The sequence below is a fragment of the Chenopodium album genome, chromosome 2 (genome assembly GCF_948465745.1).
Source record: "Chenopodium album chromosome 2, dcCheAlbu1.1, whole genome shotgun sequence".
Taxonomy (NCBI): Eukaryota; Viridiplantae; Streptophyta; class Magnoliopsida; order Caryophyllales; family Amaranthaceae; genus Chenopodium; species Chenopodium album.
The window spans coordinates 69,740,007-69,748,562 of record NC_137835.1 but is presented as its reverse complement, the minus strand read 5'-3'; the positions used below and the strand labels follow the sequence as shown (position 1 = coordinate 69,748,562).

Genomic DNA, 8,556 nt, shown 5'->3' with positions numbered 1-8,556 from the left:
CCCCGTTCTAGTAGCTCTCTAAACACTAAAAAATAAAAATTTGTCATGCTCAAATTTCATAAGATAAAAATTAGAAAAATTTAATGAGAATAATTCAATCTTATGCTGGTATTTTATCTCTAGACTATGTTACGTCAGGTGTCATGGTTATTGAATTGAAGTTTATAAAAACACAATAATATAGTAATAGAAATTTAGAAGTTATAAGGTTTTATATAAGTATTTGAAAATACTAGATTTGTCCTTATATTTTTTTTGGCACACTTTGCCGGGCATAATAATACCTCCGTTAATTATTATGTGCAACAAATGAGTATTTTATGTCTCATAAATAATACTCCTTTGTTGCACATAATAATTAACGGAGGTAGTATGAAAATTTAATTGATTTATATTACTTTAGGATAATTAGTATCCCGTATTCAACTTTCTTAAAATATATTTTAGGGGCCGTTTGTTTCGCGCAGGAAAATCGGAATGGAATGAACAAAGGGAATGTAGGAGAATGGAATGAAACCCTTTCCAAGTACTATGTTGTTTGGTTTTCAAAATACAAAAGGAATCACCACCACCACCACACATCCCCTTTCTTCACTATCCAGCCACCACGAGCCACCCCACCGCCCAGCCACAACGTCAACGAGAATCTTCGGCCCTCGGCGCACCTCCCCCACCCCTCACAGCCCCTACCCTCCCCGGAAAAAATTCCACCACCCACGCAAAAACCCTAGAAAACACCATCAGAGTTTTTTCAGCAGAGTTTCCAGTCCTTTTGATCTCCGATTCAAAACGTCGTCGTTGGAGGAGAGTGTGAAGAAGTAGTGAAAGTCGTCTAGTTTGAGGGTGGCTTCGTCTTTTGTTAAAGGCCATTGGAGTCGATCTCCGATTCTTGCTAAAACGGCAACATCAATTTTGACAAAGGAGGATGATTTCGAGATCGCCGTATGCTAGCTCGATGCTTTGTTGGTTGTCGATTAGGTGGACTATGGTTGCTGGGATTTTGATCAGGAGCTCCTCTGTTGCGTCAATGGCGAATTTGCCCATTTTCCGGGGAGAGGATCATGGGTATTTTCGAGGGGAGAGGTGGGGGAGGTGCGCGGGCTCCGGCGATATGGGGGGAGTGCGGCGAGTTCCGGCGAGGTGACTGGGTGCGGCGAGGTGGTTGGGCAAGTTCCGAAAAGTAGAACGGTGGTGGGTATGGTGGCTAGGGAAAGGGAATGGGAAAGTCTAGGGGGGTGGGGAATCAATGTAGACCAAAAATGGGTGAACTCAAAAATAAAAATGGGTAAAGGGAATCAAAAAAGTGACAAACAAACAACAACAAAAGGAATGATATCAGTTCATTTCGATTCCCTTTGATTATTAACCCCAACCAAACGGCCCCTTAGTGAGTATTACGGGTTTTATTTTATTTTTAATAATCACATTGCATAAATGTGTAAAGTAATTAAATTGAATTTTTCAATCTATGTTATGTACTCTCTCTCTCTCTCTTTTTTTTTTGTAAATTTTTAAGCAAGAGTTGGAATTTTACACTATTCATATATCATAATTGATTTTTTTTTTTTTTTTTTTTTTTTTTTTTTTTTTTTTTTTTTTTTTTTTTTTTTTTTGCTGGTGCAGATGAGAGGCTAGGCACCGAGAAAAAGAAAACTCAAATAAAAAACTAAGGGGTACAAATTGTGACATAGCCACACCAACTACACCATTATGCAAAATACGCCCCAAAGCTAAAGGGGGAACTTGAATCAACTCAAATTTGTTATATTGGGTAACACCTTGATTAGCTAGTCAATCTGTCGCTTGATTTGCTTCACGATATATATGTTTCACTTCCTTTTCCCAATCCGACTTCTTAATTAGCTCCTTACAATGAATGACATCATGAACACAATCACCCATATAATTATCCTCACTGTTAAAAATTTGCACAACCGATTTGTTATCCAATTGCACATGCAACTTATTGATTCCCATTCTACAAGACAACTCCAAGCCATGCATATTCAACAGCTAGGACCTCTGCCTTGAATGCACCACAATGGCCAAGTTTAAGAGAATAAGCATAGTTTATCCTACCCGTATTGTCCCTAATTAATCCTCCCCCACCAGGTGGCCCAGAAGCCACTACTAGAAATAGGCCCATTTCCGACAGAAAAATTCCGTCGAAAACACCTTGAAATCCGTCGGAAAAGGTGTTTCCAACGGAATTCCGTCGGAAATGGTTGTCGGAAAAGCGTTCGTAGGAAAAATGACCTTTTCCGACGAAATTTCCGTCGGAAACACTATTCCGACGGAATTTTCCGTCGTGAGTCAGTTTCTGGCACCGGCAAAATCCGTCGGAAATTTCCGACGGAAATTTCGTTGGAAAACAATTTCAAGATATCAAAAAAATACGCCGCGCACTACAAGAAAAATCTCTTTTCGTAGCGACTATTTCGTAGCGATTGTACAATCGCTACAATATGCAAGTATGTTTGTGAAATAATTAAGGATGTCGTATTATTTTTACAATCGCCATGGTTTTCCCATATAAAATCGATACGGAAAACATAATAATACATATCCACACTATTTTTACACATTTATATAATTTTGAGAAATCGTATCATTTACAATCACCACTAAATCCTAAAAATTAATACGAAAAGCCTTTTCAACACTATATATATAAATATTGTTTGACAAAGAATACATAAAATATGTCATAGCTTATTGGTGAAACATTTAATATAAGAGTTTGAGGTTACATGTTCGAATCTTGTAAAGATCATACGCATGTTTTTTTTTTTAAGAAAATGAGTTAAAAATTTATAGCGATTGTAATTGCTACAATAATCACCACGATTGGATGTAGTTTTTCGTATCGATTATTGAGGCCAACTCCAGCGATATTGAAAACCACTACTAAAGGCTAAGGCAACGGGGGATATTGTATCGAATGACCATTTGTTGGGAAAGCTTTTTGTTGCAATTACAATCGATACTAAAGGTTAAAACAATCGCTACGAAAAGGTTATTTTATTGTAGTGGTTCTCCCACTAGCACGGCGTAGCACCACCTCCAACCACCCCTGTCAACCCCAACCACACCCACTTCCTAACCCTAACCTATCCACAGCACCACCCCCACCCATACCCAGATCCACAGCACCACCACCACAACCACCCTAACCTATCCACAGCACCACCACCACCTTACCTTCACCCTGACCGAACTCTAACCAAAACCCCACCCTCACCCATACCCAGATCCACCCACCTAAACACCCAAACCCTAACCCAGACCCGACCGAACCCGACCCCACCTAAGCCCAGATCTCACGGCCACCACAAACCACTGCAAATGCTAAACGCACGCACATCAGCCACACCCACCACCACCATCGAAATCCATATTTAAAAAAAATAAAAAATAATAATCGGAAACAAAAATCGAAAAATTAAAACATAAAACATACCTGAAATTGAAATATGCTTCGAATTTCACCACGGAAATGGTTTAACAAGGCCAAATTCGGCCATGAAAAGTCTAGATCTAAACTTTTCATGGCCGAATTTGGCCTAAAAAACCTTTCAAGTAGTTAACTTTTGTTGTTGTTGATGTCGATGGTTACTTGTTGTTGATGTCGTTGGTGTGTTGTTGATGACGGTGGTGTTTTGTTGTTGATGCCGTGGTGTGGTGGTCGAAAGACGGGAAAGTACAGGAGAACGAGAGGAGAGAGAACAGAGAGAAGAGGAAAGACAGAGAGAGGAGGAGAGGAGATCAAGAGAAGAAGATAAGAGGGAGAAGAGAGAGGAGAACGAGAGGAGAGAGAAGCAGAGGAGAGAGAGTGAGAGGAACATAAAGGGAGAAGAGAGAGAGTGGAGAGGAGAAGAGAAAAGAGGCGGGTTGGCTTCTCAAGTTCGTTTAGGGTTTTGTAGCGGAAATGGTTTTTTTTTAAAAAAAAGAAATTATGTTCCGACGGAATATTCCGTCGAAAACTTCCGACGGACTATAAATCCGTCGAAAAAGGTAATTTCCGACGGAAAATTCCGTTGGAAAATACAAAAATTCCGACGGATATTTATTCCGTCGGAAATTTCCGACGGAATCGATGAATTCGTCGGAAATTTCCGACGAAAAAAAATCCGTCGTAAATTTCCCTTTTTCCGACGGAATATTGGGTCCGTCGGAAGCAGTCCGTCGAAATTCAGCTATTTTCTAGTAGTGAGCTCCTCTTGCTACACCATCAGAGTTCAATGCAAACCACCCTATCAAAGGAGCAGACCATTTTATAAAAGCCTCTCTTCTAGCAGCTATTTGAGAGCTTTCACCAATACCATCACCCATTACCCTTAAACCTCTTCGAATTTGTCTAGCAAAAATTGCTTGACATCCACCAAGATTTCACCTGTTTTGTCAAAAGCCACAACACATCTCCACCTCCATATCTACCATATTACAATAGCAAAATATGTAGGCCAAATTTCAGGGGACATATTATTGTGATACTGTACCTTGATGTTTTGAGTTATCCACTGCTTTAATAAGCCATTACGAAAGTCATGAGCATTTGCAGGACCCCTAACTTGAAGCCATACTTCTCGAGCAGCTTTGCAATCCCTCAACATGTGAAGAGTACTCTCTTCTATATTTGCATAGAGCTTACAACACGGATCCTTAGTTAAGGATCATTGTAATCTGTTAGCATTGGTCATAACACTGTCATGTAAAACCAGCCATAGGAAAACTCTTATGCGCTGCTGCACTCTCAAGCGCCAAACAAGCTCCCATGAACCATCTTCCTACTCTTCATCGTCACGTCAGATTCTTGCAGAGCTGACTAAATAGAGAGCCTCCCCTTTGAGCCATTAATCCAGTACAAGAAGTCGCCCCTCTCTGGATTTTTGGTGAGACTATGGGCTTCAATTTCATGCAAAGTTCCTTGAGGTAAGATATCGAAAAACATTGACCATTTTCAGCCTGGGTTTTCATCCCACATTTCAGCGACAATATCTCCTTCTATGTGTAGAGGAATACTTGCAATTTCTACCTCCCTCAATGGTTCGAGTTAACCCACCTATGGTCCTAAAAAAGAGTAGTTGTTCCATCACTCACAACTACTCAAGCCCCTATACTAATAATACTTACAGCTTTGGTAATCCCTTTCCATACATTAGACATGTTCGATTTTGCTTTAAACATATTCACATCGCATCTCGCTCCCTTTAAAATATTTGCTTCGACCCACACTTGACCATAGAGCATGTGGCTCGGTGAATACTCTCCACCCAAGCTTTGTCAGAAAAAGCTAAATTTGCTTGCCTTGAAAACAGTACCCCAAGCCTCCTGTAGACACCCAAATGTGTCTCCCCAAAACCAAACCCAGTGATGAATACCTTTCATGTCATTTGATTATCAAATGAGGCAAAAGTGTGAAAAGTCTAATGATGAGGATGCTTTTATTAAAATATCTCTTCTTTCTGTTTTTGAAAATATTTCTTTTCTTACCCTATTTATAAACAACATGCATTCCAGTTTAGTTTAGTCCATGATATGGGTCCAATAATAGTGTATTTGGATGGGGATTGAAAAAACCTTTCCAACGATATATTATAAGCCCAATTCCGATGAATAATGAGGAAGTTATGGCCAAAATAGGCCCAGTTTAGTTCTTACATACGGCCCAATGATCTAGAGGAGGGCCTATTATTAATTATCATTCCTAAAGCTATTAGGATTGATTATAGTCTTCTAGAATACTCTAGAAGGTTCTCTTAAATCCTAAAGTAGTTAGGATTGATAATTATATTTCAAAGAGTTTGAAATTGAATAAAACTACTCCTTTTAAGAATCCTTGTTTTGTACGAAATGGTATATATTCAGATATTATTTTTGTGACTCATAATCTTTATCCAAATCTTATATGGTTGGATAGATCTTGAAATTAAATTTCCAATTAAATATTATAATATTAATTTTGAGCTATAACGAAAAAGATATGAATGAGATATGAAACTCTATCCAAAATTGACACCCTCCCACTATTTCGGCCATATTTTTTTTATCTACAAAAGATTCTAATCTGATTCCAATTGGGTTGAAAATTAGACTTCAAGAGCTTTCCAATGACATATTATACGCCTTATTTGGACTTTTGTATCAAAAGATATGATAAAACAAAATCCGCAAAAACTGTCTTGCAGCGCCAGACAACAGGCCTGTCACTTGGCGCTGCACCCTGTTGCGCGGCGACAGAGGCAGTTGCGGCGACAACGTCGATTTTTATTCCTCTTCGAACTCTGATTCTTTTTTTTTTTTTATCAAATCTGAACTATTTTCATTATAAATAGCGCCCCTTAGACCTCCGTTTTTAATCATCAATTCTCCATCTAATTATCATCAACACTCTATAAAGAATTTCTTGATTCTCTCTCTCTTTCTAGCCTAGCCTTTTCAAACAAAATTTTTCATTCACAAGATATAGACACACCTAGCATAATTCGAAGTTGCCTTCGCCCTAGACGTGAAAGGTTTGATATTTCTGAGGGTTTGGTCCCAAATTTCTATTTCAATTATTTAATTTAATTGTTTTAATTTTTATATTTTCCTTGAAGTTACTGAAGGAGTTATGTCTTCGATAAGTGCAATTACTAGATATATCAAGGATCACTATTATGGAGATAATAAGTTCGTTCTCTTGGGGCGTCATCATCTGTTGCTAGACTATGAGAGATGATCTTTGGGCTAGTAAAATAGCCCAAATCCCGCTAGAATGGATCCTATGAGGTCACACACAAAGGTATTGGGTTAAGCAAGTAAGAGGCCCATTATTGGGCCTTATGAGTATTTAGCTAATCATGAATAGGATTGGGCTAGTGTAGTTTGATAAGGATTAGGAATTGGGCTTGGTCATGGACTCTTATTTATGGATATGATCTATAAATAAGATCCATGCCTAGGGTTGTGACAGGGTAAAGTCGTATCCCCTAATAAAAAATAATTACCTAAATCACTAACTAAGGTAGATAGGGAAGTAGGGTCGATCTCCACAGGGAAACTAGTCTTTTTACTCCTAATTAATTATTATAATCTAAATTATTTAAGTAACCAATATTTATAATTAAGCAAGAAACTAAACTACAAAGAATAAGAGTAGGAAGAGAACCACAATTGAGCATTCTTCTCTTTGTCTGGAGTAGCCACCTTTTCTGGAGTTTTACCCTGCAATGTAGAATTAGATATGTTAGTATTATCCGCTAGCCCTGCAGGGCTAGCAACTACATTGTTTGGTTTAATGGAATCAAGATTAGCATTATTTAATAAAATAGGTTCATCAACTCTGGGCATAGAGGGCCCTTCATAGTTTGAACTGCTCCTTAGAGTAATTGCAAATGCTTGATCCGTAGGCCTAGTCGGCTGTGCCGGCAGGGCTCCCTGTTGGCGTGCTTGTAGAGTAGCGGAGAGTTGCGCAATTAGATTATCTACAATTTTATTATGCGCTAAAATTTGATCAATTGTCGCATCTCTGCTCTCCATGTGCTTTTGCATATTGACCAACATTGCTCTAATTTCCCCCAAAGAAGGGTCTGAAGATGAGGGGGGGTTGTTGTGGTTGATTCTTCTGTCTAGCATTTGGGTGATAATACTTCTGCTGGTGTTGCTGTGGCTAGTGTGGTTCTTGTGGTGGTGGATTTTGAACATTAGTGCTCCGGTAGGAAATGTATGGATGATTCCGATACCTAGGATTGTAAGTGTTGGAGTATGGGTTATTCTGCCTATAAGCTTGGAAGGCATTAACTTGCTCCACGGAACTCCTGCAATCCTGCTCCCAATGACCTACAATACCACAATTTTCACAAAAAGCCTCATTAGAATTGTTATTAATTGCAGAAACATTAGCTACGCTAGCAGTGCTCAGATTATCTAATTTTTGACAAATAGAGGTCAGTTGAGCTTGCAAAAAGGATACAGAGTCGACGCTATGTTTCCCTTTATTAGCAAATCCTCTGGGATTCCCATATTGGGAATTGTGTATCGCCATATCTTCAATAACCTGACCTGCATCATCAACATTAAGATTCATAAATCTCCCACTAGCTGCAGAGTCTAAAATTATTCTAGAGGAATTTCCAATGCCGTTATAAAAGGCTTGGATTAACTGCCATTGTGCTAAATTATGGTGGGGGCATTCTCGTTGTAAGTCCTTGAACCTCTCCCAAGCCTCATATAAGGACTCATCGGCTTCTTGGGCGAAGTTCTGAATCGCACTCCGTAGTACTGTTGTTCTCTCTGCAGGATAATACTTGTTATAGAAATTCAAAACAAGAGTTTCCCAGTCAGTTATACCAAGTGTAGTTCTATTTAAGCCATTGAACCACAATTTAGCTTTTCCAGTTAAAGAAAAGGGAAAGAGAATCTCCCTGATTTGGTCTTGAGTGACCCCGGCTTGCCTTATGGTGTTGCAATATTGACAATAGTCGGCAATGTGAAGATTCGGGTCTTCACCCTTGGCTCCACTGAATTGCTTCCTCTCTATCATCGTTATAAATTGGGGTTTGATTTCGAATTGAA

The 8,556-nt window shown here is 38.9% G+C and overlaps 1 non-coding gene across 1 annotated transcript; it reads left to right on the top strand.

Annotated features, from left to right (window-relative positions):
- The first annotated feature begins 8,156 nt into the window (after positions 1 to 8,156).
- LOC145607699 (small nucleolar RNA R71) lies at positions 8,157 to 8,263 on the top strand. The gene has a single exon (XR_014105611.1). It is a non-coding gene; the product is annotated as a small nucleolar RNA R71 (small nucleolar RNA).
- Positions 8,264 to 8,556: the final 293 nt, after the last annotated feature.